At 36.5% G+C, this 16,872-nt stretch overlaps 1 pseudogene; it reads left to right on the top strand.

Moving 5' to 3' along the window:
* The window catches only part of LOC104004280 (putative ankyrin repeat domain-containing protein 20A2), a 48,518-nt pseudogene that overhangs the window by 23,858 nt on the left and 7,788 nt on the right, over nucleotides 1–16,872 (top strand).

Genomic DNA, 16,872 nt, shown 5'->3' with positions numbered 1-16,872 from the left:
GTTTCTCTACTTATATTATTGGTTCTGTAGTGAGACTAAAATAATATTAAAAATTGTAGAAAAATAGCTGAGTGTGGTGGTGTACACCTGTAGTCCCTGCTACTTGGGAGTTTGATGCAGGAAGATTGCTTGAGCCCAGGAATTTGAGAACAGCCTGGGCAACATAACAAGACTGTATCTGATTTAAAAATATAAATTGTGGAAACGTAGACATTTAAATTTATGTTCTCAAAATTTGTATTGCAAAGGGATTTTTGTGTGTTTTATGAGTTGTCCATGAAGAGTTTATATAAAACACTTCATCTAATTGAATAACATGTATTTTGCTGCAAATAACCAGTTCTAGAAGCAGAGACTCTTAATACCAATATGGTAAGACTTTATCATCATAATTTTGTCATTGTAGTTTATTTAAAATATTTACTTGGCTGGGTGTGGTGGCTCACACCTGTAATCCCAGCACTTTTGGAGGCTGAGGTGGGTAGATCACCTGAGGTCAGGAGTTCAAGATCAGCCTGGCCAACGTGGTGAAACCCTGTCTCTAAAAAAAAAAAAAAAAAAAGCACAAAAATTAACCAGGTGTGATGGTGCATGCCTGTAATCCCAGCTGCTCAGGAGGCCACGGTGGGAGAATTGCTTGAACCTGGGAGGCAGAGGTTGCAGTGAGCCAAGATCGCACCATTGCACTCCAGCCTGGGTGACAGAGCAAGACTACATCTTAAAAAATAAAATAACCACTCAAAGTCCTTATATCCTATTCTGAAATTTTGAATGTCAGAAGGTTTTCTATTTAGTTGTTTAAATAATCATTGGAAGCTCCTGCATACTACAGGCTACTGGAGGTCAGTAAACATATTTGTGTGTATCCTGGAGTACCTAGAATACAGTCTTCCATGTAAAAAGCATTTTACTTGTTGTTTTTTGTGATGGGGTTTCACTCTGTCACCCAGGCTGGAGAGCACTGGTGAAATCTTGGCTCACTCTGATCTCCATTTCCTGGGCTCAGGAGATCCTCACACTTCAGCCATCCAAGTAGTTGAAACAATAGAGGTATGTCACCATAGACCTGTGTCACCATGCTCGGCTGAGTTTTGTAGAGACGGGGTTTTGCCTTGTTGCCGAGGCTGGTCTTTAACTGTTGGGCTCAAGTGTTCTGCCCGCCTCAGCCTCTCATAGTGCTGGGGTTACAGGCATGAGACATTCAGCCTTAATAGTTGTTTAATCTGAATAAATAGACAAATGAATTTTTATATAATGGAATGTTATAAGTAATATAATATACCTAATGTATCTAACAATTAAATATTGTATTTAAAATATTGCTTACATTTGTATTATTTTTTAATATTTAAGGGTGTATAAGTTTTGATGTATTATGTTGATAAATTGTGCCATAATTAAAAAGGAAATAAATTAGAAATAGGTCATCAGTAGCAAAGAGGGTTACAATATATTTTCTAGTATCATTGAACAGGAATCTTAACATTGAGATTTTAGATTAACATTTCTTAAGCTTTTTATTAGTCCCAACTCAGGTTCTATTAAATATACCTTTTCAAGCCATACATTACCCTTTATTATTATTATTATGTTTTAAGTTCTCGGGTACATGTGCACAACGTGCAGGTTTGTTACATATGTATACATGTGCCATGTTGGTGTGCTGCACCCATTAACTCATCATTTACATTAGACATATCTCCTAATGCTATCCCTTCCCCCTCCCTCCACCCCACAACAGGCCCCGGTGTGTGATGTTCCCCTTCCTGTGTCTAAGTGTTCTCATTGTTCAGTTCCCACCTATGAGTGAGAACATGTGGTGTTTGGTTTTCTGTCCTTGCTCCGAATGATGGTTTCCAGCTTCATCCATGTCCCTACAAAGGACTGAACTCATCCTTTTTTATGGCTGCATAGTATTCCACAATGTATATGTGCCACATTTTCTTAATCCAGTCTATCATTGTTGGACATTTGGGTTGGTTCCAAGTCTTTGCTATTGTGAATAGTGCTGCAATAAACATACGTGTACATGTGTCTTTATAGCAGCATGATTTATAATCGTTTGGGTATATACCCAATAATGGGATGACTGGGTCAAATGGCATTTCTAGTTCTAGATCCTTGAGGAATTGCCACACTGTCTTCCACAATGGTTGAACTAGTTTACAGTCCCACCAACAGTGTAAAAGTGTTCCTATTTCTCCACATCCTTTCCAGCACCTGTTGTTTCCTGACTTTTTAATGATCGCCATTCTAACTGGTGTGAGATGGTATCTCATTGTGGTTTTGATTTGCATTTCTCTGATGGCAAGTGATGATGAGCATTTTTTCATGTGTCTGCCATACATTACTCTTTAGAATTCTGGTGACCAATTCTTTTTCTGGGTGGAACGTTGATGGAAAGTTCCAGTTTTCTCTCTCTGTTATAATAATGTTCTTTCAGGTAGTGGTAGATGACCATATTTAGCTAATTGAATGTCTTATAGTAATAAACTCTATCACAGAAGTACTTACAAAAAACTAATTGTAGCATAAATATTAATTAGTATTATCAGGGATATGAAAGACCAAAAGGCTCTGTTATAGATCTATTTCCCCATGTACTTTATTGTACTTCATGTTGTTTCTTTTCTTTCTTGGCTTAAGCTCATATTTCATTGACCAATTAGGCTTCTTTTTTGTTTGTATGTCTCTTCATTCTCACATTTTAAATTGATATTTTTGGGGAGTCAGGGTCTTGCTCTGTTGCCCAGGCTGCAGTGTAGTGGCATGATCTTGGCACACTACAGTCTCCACCTCTCAGGCTCAAGTGATCCTCCCACATCAGCTTCCCAAGCAGCTGGGACTACAGGCACTCACCATCATGCCTGACTCCTTTTGGTATTTTTTGTGTAGAGATGTGTTCTCATTATGTTGCCCAGGCAGGTCTCAAACTCCTGAACTCAAGCAATCCACCCACCTTGGCCTTGCAAAGGGCTGAGATTACAGTTGTGAGCCACCATGCCTGGGCAACATTGAGATTGATTTAAAGAAATTGATTAGGGCTGGGTGTGGTGGTGCACACTGCTTATCTCAACACTTTGGGAGGCAGAAGTCGAAGATTTACTCAAGCCTAGGAGTTTGAGACCAGCCTGGGCAGTATAATGAGGCCTTGTTTCTACAAAGATAACAATAAAAACATTAGCATGGCATGATGGTATGCACCTGTAGTTCCAGCTATTCAGGAAGTTGAGGTGGGAAGATTGCTTGAGGTCAGGAGTTTGAGACCACAGTGAGCCATAATCAGGCCCCTGCATTCTAGCCCTGGGTTGACAGAGTGAGACCCAGTTTCATAAAAAGAGATTGATAAGAAAGTCTTGATGCAACTCATTATAATTTTAAAATGGAAACTAATTCTTGATATTACCTTAGCAGTGTGTCCCCGAGAAAGTGTCAGAGCCTTTACGTGGACCTTCCCATGGAAAAGGAAACAGAATAGTCAATGGAAAAGGAGAAGGTGAGAACCGTATTTTATTTAAAAAGTTATTTGTTGGAGGCTGGGTGCGGTGGCTCACGCCTGTAATCCCAGCACTTTGGGAGGCTGAGGTGGGCAGATCATGAGGTCAGGAGATCGAGACAATCCTGGCTAACATGGTGAAACCCCATCCCTACTAAAAATGCAAAAACTTCACCAGGTGTGATGGTGGGCCCCTGTAGTCCCAGCTACTTGGGAGGCTGAGGCAGGAGGATAGTGTGAACCTGGGAGGTGGAGCTTGCAGTAAACGGAGATCGCTCCACTGCACTCCAGCCTGGGTGTCAGAGTGAGACTCTGTCTCAAAAAAAAAAAAAAAAAGTCATTTGATGGAACGTTTCTTTGAAAATATGAGCACTAATAGAGTCTAATAGCTAAAGAAAATGTCCTATTAGCTGTATAATAAGTAAAGGAGAAGTGAAATAGTGATAAGTTGTGTCTCTAACCAAGGGTCAGCAGTTGATTCTATTGGGAGTACCACTAAAGGAGCTGAGTTGTGAGTTCCATTTTAAGATACTCTAAGACCTAAGGCAAGTCAGGAGAGAGGGAAGAGGAAATGAATAAAAGAGAAAGAAAGATGAGGAGGGCAGAGTGTACATGGAATAAATAAAAACACATATGCAGATATATGTAATAGAGGGTAGTAAAGTCAAATTGATCTGTAGAAAAAGGAAGAACAGGGTGTTAGAAATAGGAAGGAAGATAAAGTGAGCTTCCAGTACCAACATGTGTCAGAGAATTAGAGTAACATTTTCCTACTCTTGCTGTCATCCTCACTACTGGGGAGGCATTAAGGATTGAGGTATTTTACCACACAGACCTGTGTTTTATCTACCATAGATGAACATCACCATAAATGGTCAGCCATGTATGGCTATAATTTTGTTTTAAAGAAAATGTTGTAACCTCATAGGATACTATCATATAGGCTAAATTAACATAATTGAAAAGAATAGTGTTGGGTGATGTATGGAAAGAAATTAATTAGAGAAGGTATTACCTGATTAAAAGTTCATTAGAAACATTATGGCTTATAATGTAGTATTAAATTCAGAGACATAATAGGGAAGAAATTGAGGCTAGGCCAAAAAGGGCAATTAGGGTAAACTAATATGGAATCACATAAAGTGTAGAACAGGGCATTCAGATCGTCATGAATTAGTTGAGGAGCTTCTGGAAACTGCACATTCTGATTTAGCGGGTATGGGAGTCTGCGTTTCTCATGAGTACTCAGGTGATGTTGTTGCTGGTCCTTGGACACAGCTCTGAATAGCAAGGGAATAGCTTTCCTTTAGAGAAATCTGGAAAAAGAACCACTGGAGAGCAATTTGAATAATAACAGAATCCAGGGAAAGCATTAATTTTCTTTTATTTCTGAGCATCATTCTAGCTACAGGGGAAGGAAAATGAGATGAAAAAAGAGAGATTACAGGTGTATACTACTGCTGAATACAGATGAAAAAAGTGGTCACAATTATCCATGAAAAGCAGTTAGGAAGGGAAGCATCAGGATGACAGATCTAAAAATCCCTTTTTCAAAGGAAGAGGGATTGTGAAAGGACACAGAGGGAAGAAAGAAAGACATTTGCTGGGGTCTTGGGAGTTAAAGCCAAGTAAACTTGAGACAACTCACTTCCAGTTGCTTCAGCATATGCCCAGTCTCACAAAAGAGGTTATTGCTGTGGAGAGTACTGGAGGCAGGAGGGAGTGCTAGAATTGGGGTAAACCACAGCAGCTCATTTCACTTCATAATTGTCAGGCCTCAGAGAGAGAAGTTTCATTGACATGAGTGAATAAGATGTGATTAAGTTGCATATAGATGCTTTGGCTAATTTTTTTTGGGATAGCCAGTTCTTTGATATGATAGCTGCTTTATAAAAGTCCTTTACAGTGTAAGATGATATACCAAATTTAGTTAATTTTAGAAGCAATTGTGTTATAAAATTCATTCTGTGAATACCAAAATTCTCATTTTCAATAGATACTGCACTGATTTTGAAATATAAATGTGTATTCGTATCTAGCAAGTCTGTGGTAATTCAGTGTTTTCTTTTTTGATAAATATTTTGATATTGGAAGCTTATTCGACATGGTTTATTTGATGTGTTTTATGGACCACCTCACACAAGTGGATCAAGGAGCTCTAACTCAAGGCCACATGAGGGGATAGGAGAAATGTTGGTGCTGCAGTAGCCCATGTGATCATGGGAAAAATGAGTAGTTTGATTAGCTGTTATTTCATAAGTGTGTATCCTAGCTGATCAATGTAGAACACTTTCTTTGATGAGAGGTGAATCACACATTCACCTGAACTGTCATCCCAACTGTATATTTCCTAAGTGACAAGACAAGGGGAATTTGTTTGTGCTGTGCTGGCAGCAATGCCTCTGATGTGTTGAGTTAAAATACTCTGTACATTCACCATCAGCTTGGACATCGATTCCCTCAGGTTTGATTTGCTCGTCTGTTTAGTGGTCCCTTTTCTTCTCATCAGCCCACATGTTCACGGTGATATCCATGCTTTTCTATTTTAGGTATAGGCATTTGAAACATAATCTCACTACTGAAATGTAGGCTGTGCATTTTAGGAATCCTATATTCCTATTTTCCTCATTAGGTTTCTGTCATGTTGCTGTCCTAGGCAATGAAAAGAAGAAGCCAAGAAGAACCCTCAAAACCTTAAGTAATTATTTTTGTAGCCAGGCCTGAGAATTCAGCTCGACAGTAACACTGCATGAATGTTTGGTTGGCCCTGTCATACTTACATATAATTGATGACATATCCCTTTTGCTTTGTAGGGCCTCCTGCAAAACATCCTTCCTTGAAGGTAATTAATTATGTATATTTTTTGAATCACTAACTCCACATTGTATAAAATATATATGATTTATGAATCATTTTCTTTTAAAACCCATTCAGCCTAGCACTGAAATGGAAGATCCTGCTGTGAAAGGAGCAGTACAAAAAAGAATGTACAGACATTGAGAGCAGGTACATATTCAATACAAATGGAATGCTGGAAATAAGTACATTAAATGATTGGAAGTACTCACATTATTCTTACCCCTAATTCTGTTTGTTCAAAATTGAATGGAAGGCATTGACATAAATGTTATTGTTGGTATCCATATTCGAATAAAAATAAATTTAGAAGCATAAAAAAGATTTTAAAAATGTAAGCTTTAACTCAGATGTTTCTCTTTTAATGTTTTGAATAGCATGAAGTTTTCAGTATAAAATTTTCATACTTGTCAGGGATTCAAAGCACTGAATTTTGAGACTCCAAGATATTTCCATTGATTTATGTGCTAGTTGGAGTTCTGATCTTTATGTAGAGGAAAGCTTTACTTATTAACGTGTCAGTTTCTGTTTTAACTTTAGAGGCTTGCTACTAGTGTTATTACACTGATGATCTGAAGCCAATCAGACGTTCTAGTGAGCAAGACTGTGTGTGCATGTGTATGTATAGGTGTGTGTATGTGTGTGTATGTGTGTTTGTGGCATCTTTGACTATTAAAAATGAGGAAAGTAATTATTCATTTATAACTGTTAGACACAGTCTTTTAAAACGGTGATTTTGAGACTTTTTGGTGTTAAGGTTTTTAAAACATGATTGCATAGTGGCTACCAACATCATAAGTTGGTTGTTTTTCATTTCAATGCCCTTTTGAAATCTTTAACTATATTGTGATGCTCAGAAATAATATGCAGAATTTTTTGTGTCCTAAAATGGTATGTGAGTGGTTATACACTTTACATACTATTCTGCCACTTTCTTTGGTGTATTTTGTATTATATTTTCCAGATGTATCCACATTGACATGATTATCTCTGGTTTAATTCATTTTACACTTTTCATTGTATTCCCTTATACCACTTTACCACATTTCATTAGACTCTCCTGTTGCTGATAAATGAATAAAGAAAGAAAAATAAAAATAATGTCAGATTAAGAGGGCTTTTCTTTAATCAGTTTGTATCTATTAATATTTAGTATATGAGAGTTTAAAGTTGAAAAGTTCAGAATACAAGCATGCACCACCATGTTTGATAAATGTCCTTAGAACTATGACTCGTGAGCCTTTAGCCTATGAAGTTAGGACAATTCTTTTCTCTGAAGAAGTTTGCTGTGCTATTCTCAGAAAAGAAAACTGAAAATAGCAAATGATATTGTCTTAGTTGACCTCTTGGACATCCTTGAATGAAACTGAAACTCCAGGGATACTCGGATCAAAATTCAGAACTAATGTTTTGAACAATATAGTTTGTGAATGTCCAGTGATCATGAGCCCTTGATGGGGAAATGACCTTTCAAGTTTCACTTTTGCATTTTTTGCTCTTTTCCTTGACTTGTCTTAAAAGCTTAAATTCAACCGTTTTATTTTTACAGAAACCAGGAATATAACTTTTAAAATATATGTCTGTCCTGTCTCACGGTGTTGTGTACTCTTCAGATCTTTTGTGAACATAGACTTATATGGGAATGATTATGTTTTTTGTTTGTTTGTTTGTGTTTTTGAGACAGAGTCTTGCTCTGTCACCAAAGCTGGAGTGCAGTGGCTCAGTCTTGGCTCATTACCACCTCTGCCTCTCAGGTTCAAGCAATTCTCCTGCCTCAGCCCCTTGAGTAGCCAATACTACCTGCACATGCTACCATACCCTGCTAATTTTTCTATTTTTAGTAGAGATGGGGTTTCAGCATGTTGGCCAGGCTGCTCTCAAACTCCTGACCTCAGGTGATCTGCCCACCTCGGCTTGCCAATGTGCTGGGATTACAGGCAGGAGCCACTGTGCCAGCTACAAATAAGATTTTTAAGGCTATTATATTTTATACAATTCTCTGGTCTGTGTGAATTCTGAAGGTATTCATGCATTGAGGGAAGATTATATCAGTTTAATGAAAGCAGTTTTTAATTTAATGTATATTCATTAAAATTTTTTTTGAAGTTTTTGTCTCTAGTACACAGAAACACACAATAATGTCATGGGTATTTGACCTTAATGTGTTTATGCACAAACTTAGTTATTCAAATATTTTCTTATCCCTGAAGTATCTTAATTACTAATAAACAAATTTCTCATGGAAAACAACATATATAATAGAGATCGTTGAGTGATTAAAAGTAAATTATAGTAAATAACAGAAGCTTAGAACAAGTTAAGTAAACTTGTCTGAGTTAATAGCAATTACAGGACTTTTAAAATACGTTAGACCATGAGGGAGTGGTGTGTTTGTGGGGTAGAGGACAACGTGGTACTGCTTCAGTGAAGAAAGAACGTTTACAACTTATTACAATTTGTATTACTGTTTACATTCTAATAAATATAAACTTTATTTTCAGATATTTTAGATTATGTTTCTACTAGTTGAACCATCAATAGTAAGACTTTTCAAAGATTTGGGAAGTTGTGAGTTAACGATAAATATCTGTATCACCATCCGTGATCAAAAATCAGACAGCAACTACAGACTTTGGACACGTGAACCTCATAGTTAAAGAAAGGATTAATTTTGGAGCTGTGTTTCTATCAGGGAATTATACTCTTCATTACCTGCATGAATCGCAGTTATTAGAGTAGAGAGAGAGCAAAGAAGGGAAAGAAGCATAGAAAATTTTATTCTAGATTACCTCGGTTGGCTTCATGCTACCATAGTTCTGACTTTTAAAAAGTCATTTTGTGGTCAAATGGACTTTGTGTTTACTCCCCTTATGCAGCCTACCACCAAACAGAATGCTTCTTAGCAAGGCATTTGTATTCTTCCCTTAAGGAAAGCAATATATAAATAACAAAGAGAATGAGGAGAAAGAGTAATTTCATTGAGGTTGTTATTTAACATAAATTTGAGTGTGGGTACCATGATTATATTTAGAATTTTGGGACTGGATGGGAAAACCAGCTACACATCTACAGATTCCCTACTCAAACACAATGTGCCTTTGTTTCATTTTTACATCTCTAATTTTGCAATTATTCAGTACAACTGTATGCAATGTCACTAAAAATACCTTCCAAAACCAAATATTAAATAATGCCTATGGCTTTCTGTTTTATAGTGTTGATTTTCCCAATATTAATGGGAACCATTGAGCATTTGCCTTGTGGTGTCTCCTCAGCTGTATTCACACATTCCATCACCTTGTCTTAATGGATAATCATGCACTGTGAGTACGGGTTTTCAGAAGAGCTGTGTCATTTAAAGATAACACAGGAGCATCAAATTTAATTCTGCTAGAACACCTGGTCTACTGATTAACTGCAGCTAATATGGGGTCTACTTCACATACAAGTTAAATGCAGTGCCCTTAATCAGTCATATGATGAGGTCAACAGTAATAAATTATGCAATATTTTCCCCCCACCCCTACAGTTTTAATTTCTTTTTCCCCTTATGTCTAGAATTAGCACTTTGTTTTATAAAACATGATGATAATCTTCTAGAGTAGTGATGACAAGCTAGAAATCCAAAGTTTCTTACCTATGCAAATGACTTGTTTGCTTCTATTTTCTCATGAGCTTGGTAGATCCAGGAAACATAACTTTTAAAACAAAATCCCCATATGTGGCTGGGCGCGGTGGCTCGTGCCTGTAATCCCAGCACTTTGGGAGGCTGAGGTGGGTGGATAACCTGAGATTGGGAGTTTGAGACCAGCCTGACCAACATGGAAAAACCCATCTCTACTAAAAACACAAAATTAGCTGTTCATGGTGGCAAATACCTGTAATTCCAGCTACTTGGGAGGCTGAGGCAGGAGAATCGCTTGAACCTGGGAAGCAGAGGTTGTGGTGAGCTGAGATCATACCACTGTACTTCAGCCTGGGCAGGAAGAGTGAAATTCCATCTCAAAAAACAACAACAGTGACAACAACAACAACCACCACAAAACCCAAATGCATTTCCTTGGCACAGTAAAACTGAAACAGAAAAAGTGTAAAGTAAATACAAGTAACTGAGACAGCTTATTTATATTATCTTACTTCTCATTTGACAAAATTTGTAAAGTAATGAGCAGAGTGTATTTCTCCAGGGACCTGGATATATACATTTATTCATTCAATAAAAATTCATTCTTATAATGGCCACTGATACTTGTATCCTAAATATTTCTGAAAACATCTCCCCAGGCCTGCATCATCTTTGCAACATTGCCTTATATTTTATCTTTGTTCATTTATTTATATGTCTCAGAATTTTATGCTCCTCACAGTATTTAGAGTTAATTATCTCTAATGTAAATAGATCCATGAACCACTCCTGAATACCTAATGTCCAAGCATCTTAAAGCTTTATATAAGGATTTCAGAAACTGACTTCTGGGTTGGGCAAGGTGGCTCACGTCTGTGATCCCAGCACTTTGTGAGGCTGAGGCAGGTGGATCATTTGAGGTCAGGAGTTCAAGACCAGCCTGGCCAACAAGGTGAAACCCCATCTCTAATAAAATACAAAAAATAGCAAGTGGTGGTGGCACGCACCTGTAATCTCAGCTACTTGGGAGGCTGAGGCAGGAGAATTACTTGAACCCAGGAGACCGGGTTGCAGTGAGCCAAGGTCATGCCACTGTGCTCCAGTCTGGGAGACAGAGTAAGACCTTGTCCCAAAAAAAGAAAAGAAAAGGAAACTGATTTCTGCCCAAATCTCCATCCGTAGCCCTTTCCCCATCTGCCTTTTTCTCTGGAATTACTCAGCTGCTGGTAATTGCCCCCTCACCATTCCTCTTTTGTAGAGAAATACGTACTCTCTTGGAGGCTTCTCTCCCTCTCTTGTTGCTGCCTGGCACGTGCTCACCCTTTCCTGCCCTCTGCCTCACTTAATCTGGCTAACCTCACTCTCTAAGTCTCAGCTCATGCATGATCTTTAGGAAAGCCATCCCTGACAGCTTTTATGTTCCTTCCTTATACCCCAGTGCCTAACACCTAGCAGGAACTCAATAACTAATTATTTAGCAAAATTAAGACTGTTTATACAAAGATGATTCAAAAGATTGTCCTCACAGTCTAGCAGCAAAGGGGATCAACATGTAAAGACATGATGTGCAGTTCAGGTGGTAAAGTGACACTAGAAAAATTGACAAAGTACTAAGGGACTGCAATGAAACAGACACCTGTGTGTGTGGAGAAAGATAGCTAGAATCAAGGAAGACTTCACACAGCATTCTGAGCCTTTTTTTTTCTTTTTCTGTTGTTGGAGACAAGTTCTTACTCTATCACCCAGGGTGGAGTGCAATGGCGTGATCGAGACTCACTGCAACCTCAAACTCCTGGGCTCGAGGGATCTTCTCACCTAAACTTCTTGAGTAGCTGGGACTACAGGCACATATCACCATACCTGCCAAATTTTTTGTAGAGTCAAGGTTATCTATGGTTCCCAGGCTGGTCTTACACTCTTGGCCTCGAGCAATTCTCCCATTTTGGCCTTCCAAAGTGCTGGGATTACAGATGTGAGCTATTATGTCCAGCCTACTTTCTGAGTCTTAAAAGATGAATATAAATTTTTCAGAATAGCAGGGAAAACATTTGTGATGTAAAAAATGGGGTGTACACTAATTAAGATATAAACAACAATAATTTTGCAAATTATTAGTAACTGCCAACTCAATTAGTGTCTTGTTAAAAAGATACTGTTATGTACATTGTATATTTTGACTGTATTTCAAAATTTTGTTTTGTTTCCAACAGTTTTGTTGATTTATGTTGGGTGGAACAATTTGTGAGTGACCCTGAGATTTTGTATGGCTTGAACCTGGTGATATCTAGTGTCTCCCCAAGTGGTTTGTTGAAGTTTTGGATAATTAGAAGTATTTCTTAAAGAAGTAAATATTTCAGTAAACATTAAGCTTCATTTAAACCCTCAAAATATAAAATACAAAGAAATGTTATTTTCTATTTATTTTTATAAAGATTATAGTCTTTATCTAACTGTTCTTAGTTCATTTGAACTAAACCAATGAATTTGTCAACAGAACAAGCCTTACCAGTGGCTTCAGAGGAAGAACAACAAAGGCGTGAAAGAAGTGAAAAGAAGCAACCACAGGTATATGAAAATTTAAGTTTCTTGTTTAATATTAGGTTTTTTTTTTTGCTTTAGTAACAAAGTGTAGTCCAAATGACATGACCTTTTAGACTATACCTTTAGAATCCAATAGTTCATAATTTTATATTTAATTTTTAAAACATTTTAACCAGTTATGAAACTTAAGATATTCTTACTATCTCTAGTAACTATTTGTTATTCTAGTAATTCTTACTATCTCTAGTAACTCATAGCTGTTTTTATCCTTGGAATTGAGGCAAGAATTTTTCGCAATTATCTTGCTCTTTTATTTGTATAACCTTACTCATAATACAGAAGGTAACATGAAATATTGGGTCATATTACTAAGGAATAGAAATTATGAACAATTTAATAAAGATGGCCACTGAGTTAAACTAGTGTTAAAAGAGTCATCATTGCCAGTGGTTCAAATGTTGCAGTTTTATATTGCTGGTCACCAGTGCCGAGTTTAAAGATTTATTCTCTTTCATGGTCACCAGTTGACTTCTGTGTCTGTGTTCAGGGAGTGAATGGGGTCATAAAAGTCAGCCCAGTTGCCTTTTAAGAGAATCCTACCTTGCAGAATGGGACCTTTGGTATCAGGGTACAAACAATAACTTCATTTCAACATAAATACATAGTAAATATTACTAAAATTTAAAAAATCCAAACACTGTCAGTACTGGAACTTAAAATATATTAGAAGTGGATATGAGCAGAAATTCTATCTAGATAAATAACACTATCATAGTATATCATTTGAATTAGAATTTAAAATTTTGCTTCTCTTTCTTATTGGTGTTCAGTTTGGCTCTTAATAATTTAGTGTTTGCCTAGTCTCTAGTTAATCTTCAGAAATATACATGCACTGTAGGGGCTCACTCTTTCTGGCATGCTGAGGTAAAGTCTTTGTAAGAGAGGAAGCTTTTATAATACTACCTATCATCTTTGAATTCATTTCTGGTAGACTTTACACATAATGCATTAAGTTTAGTCCAAACAAACACAGAGTTCAGCTTGCCGGTTTATGTTTCTGTCCTATGTTAAGCCAAGGCAAATTATTTTTCACTTTTTAGTTACAATCCCATAATTTAAGAGTGGCAACACACAGATTAAGTTTCACAGTTAAATTTTAATTATTTTCTAATATTTCTTTGTTTATACTTGATTAAAGCTAATTTTAGAACATGCATTCTGACAGAAAAGACATCTGAGAAACAAAACAAGCAAATTTGTTTTCCATTTTGCACCTGCCAAAAAACAAAACAAAAAAAGTCTCAAGAACCAGAACTGGGTGAGAATTGTGAAAAAGGGAATCTATCTGTATATTCACGACTTTCTTTAAAATTCATTACAAACAAGTTCAAGCTGAATATTGGTTAAAGTTTTGAAAACTCCAAAATTACTGCTTGCCCTGAGGAAGAGCTTCTACATAGTAACTCTAATGAGGGACAAAGGAAAAAGGAGTGCCCTCTAATCTGATGAATCATATCCCTGATTGTGAGGAGAAAAATGCATCTGGAGGGTCTAACTCTGTTGCATTCCAGGCAGCGCCTGAACAGAGGAATCCATGTCAAATGTCTTTTTATTCCATTCACACTCCAGGTCCCTGAAATACACTTATCAGTCATCTTCTAAGCTTCATTTAAATGAAAATAAATCAGACTATAAAAATGATAACAAACCAGACACATAGCTTGTTTCTAACACAGGTGATGAAAATTTTTGTAATGATACAGAAACTGAAACATTAAGGAACCCAGTAATTATGATTGAAATGAAAGATTATTAAGAGTTTCACATGCAAATGGCAAAAAATATAAACCCAAATACCACTAATTGGAAATTAGACATTAGGCACTGGCCTCAGTCTAGAGATCCAGAAAGTCTTTTTGATTTGTGGTTTACCCACCTCAAAGAAATGAAGCATATGATTCAGATAGAAAGCCACAGTATTTCTGCTGCTACAGACACTTATAAAAACAGAAAACCAATACAGTGCTTACTCCAGAAGCCACTATATGACAATCCCAGTGCTAATAACTACAAAAGCATGAATCTTGAATTATAAAATGTGGGTTTATTCTTTGCCACATAGTGAGAGAACATCAAAAATATAGCTAGAAGACACAGCAAGATATTCCAAGGTCACCAACATGGCACATGTATACATATGTAACAAACCTGCATGTTGTGCACATGTACCAGAACTTAAAGTATAATAATAGTAAAAAAGAATGAGGTAGCATGTACCAGTAGAGTTCCTAGCTTTGGAGTAAGAAAGTCCAACTTCAAAAAGACAGAGGTTCACTTGCTGCTGCTTTTTTCTCTTTATCAATTATTTGATTCAGTCAGATTTTCTATTCAAGAAAATCTCGTGTACAGTTACAGTGGGATTATCTAAATGTGTAATTATGTGTCAAAGTAGATTAGTTTTGCTATCTAAATAATGGTTCTGGAGAATGTTCTCATAATGTTTGTTCATTAATCAACCTAAGTCTTCCTATCAGTCTTCCAAGTGGCATATGAGCTGGGAAACTAATTCAGCCATATACCATGTGACCTTCTGAACCAGATCAACATAAAGAAATTGCTAAAGAAATAAGCTCTGGATTCTAGATTGTTTTTTCTGTATTCATTTAGAGATGAATTACATTTGTTTAATGATAGAATGGTAATACAATGGGAGGGAAGCAATGACTGCGACGAGCCACAAAAACACGTCTAGCCTTGAGAGTTGCAGTGGATATTCCCAGCCAAATGAGTCTGTTTAATGTGTTTTCATGCATGCAAGTTTATCTGCTTAGCTCAAACTGTTTGAACTTATAGTCCCATCATGGTTATTTCCAATATTTTGAAAACAAATATATACTTCCACATATTTTAAAAAATCCCACTCTCCAATATTTCTGTTGAATCAGACCTTACATTATGTTGTTTAATAAAGTATGGTAAGTTTTGGCATGTATGATTTTTATCATGTAAGAAGCATAATTTCCTAGCCAAAAATTTAGCCTTTGACTCTTCAGTAGAAAGTTGAGTTCTGTACATTGTGTTCTAAAGATAGACAAAAACCTAGAGATTTTCTTCTTTCAAAGTAAAAGCAGATGAGGCCTTTTTCCACCCTCTGAGGCATTAAATTGCTTTGCTTAAGTTAGACTTTTAATATATCTGACTAATTTGATAAATTTATCTGGTAATTTATGTAATTCAGCAATATGGAATTGTATCATGTTATTTGGTGCCACGAAATGCTAGGGAATGCCACCTCAAGAGCTCTGGATGAAACATTTAATATGTCTTGGTTGGTTTGACTCCCATTATCAGTAGATAGTGGGGCTAAAGTAGGTAACTGTATCATATGTTTTCCACCTATAAACTTTTGTGGTAATAGAATGTGAAATCTGGGAAGCATCTCGTTTTCCAGAATTCTGCACTAGAAACTCAGCAGTTTCACTCTGCTTCTTGTGTTGCGGCAAACTTTGGTTCCCATAGTTCAGGGAGAACCTTTACTTTTTTGATATCCCAGGATTCAAAAAAAAAAAAAAAAAAGAGAGAGAGAGAGATAAGGCACTGGGGAAAAGAATAGCTTAGTGCAGAAAAGGGAAAACTTCTTTACTGTTCCTGAAGCCCTACAAAGTCACATCCTCTTAATCAGGCTATTTCATGTAAAATCCAGGTGGTAAAGACAGAAGACATATGTTATGCCTGTGTCTTTTTATTTCTCTGTTTCTGCCAGTCAGATAGCATAAACATTTATGTCAGATAGCAAAGAGTGGATGGGAATAAAAGCACAAAATGGAGAAGCGGCCTTTTTAAAATTTTGGAAAATTCTTCCATTCACTCAGACAGAAATGAGCAGACTTGACAAAAATTTCAATGATAAAATGATGAGTACCTTATAATTATAATAATTATGTATAATGATAAAATTAAACTAAGCACAAAATACTTTTATCATTAAAATGGTGATAGTTAACCTGAATCAAGTGAAAAAATCAGGGAAAATGTTCTTTTTATTGAATAAAATAATAATTATTATTCATATTACTTTTATTAAAGGTCAAAGAAGGAAATAATACATACAAAAGTGAAAAAATACAACTATCAGAAAATATATGTCATAGTACATCTTCTGCTGCTGCTGACAGATTAACCCAACAAAGAAAGATTGGGAAAACATATCCTCAGCAATTTCCCAAGAAACTGAAGAAAGAGCATGATAGGTAAGTAAGCCTATAGCAGTGTGTTTGTTTTGTTTTGTTTTGTTTTGTTTGGGTTTTTTTTTTTTTTTGAGATGGAGTTTCTCTCTTGTTGCCCAAGCTGGAG

This window comes from Pan troglodytes, chromosome 17, assembly GCF_028858775.2.
Source record: "Pan troglodytes isolate AG18354 chromosome 17, NHGRI_mPanTro3-v2.0_pri, whole genome shotgun sequence".
NCBI classification, from domain to species: Eukaryota; Metazoa; Chordata; class Mammalia; order Primates; family Hominidae; genus Pan; species Pan troglodytes.
Note: the sequence above shows the minus strand (reverse complement) of the source record. Positions and strands in the feature narration are given on the sequence as shown.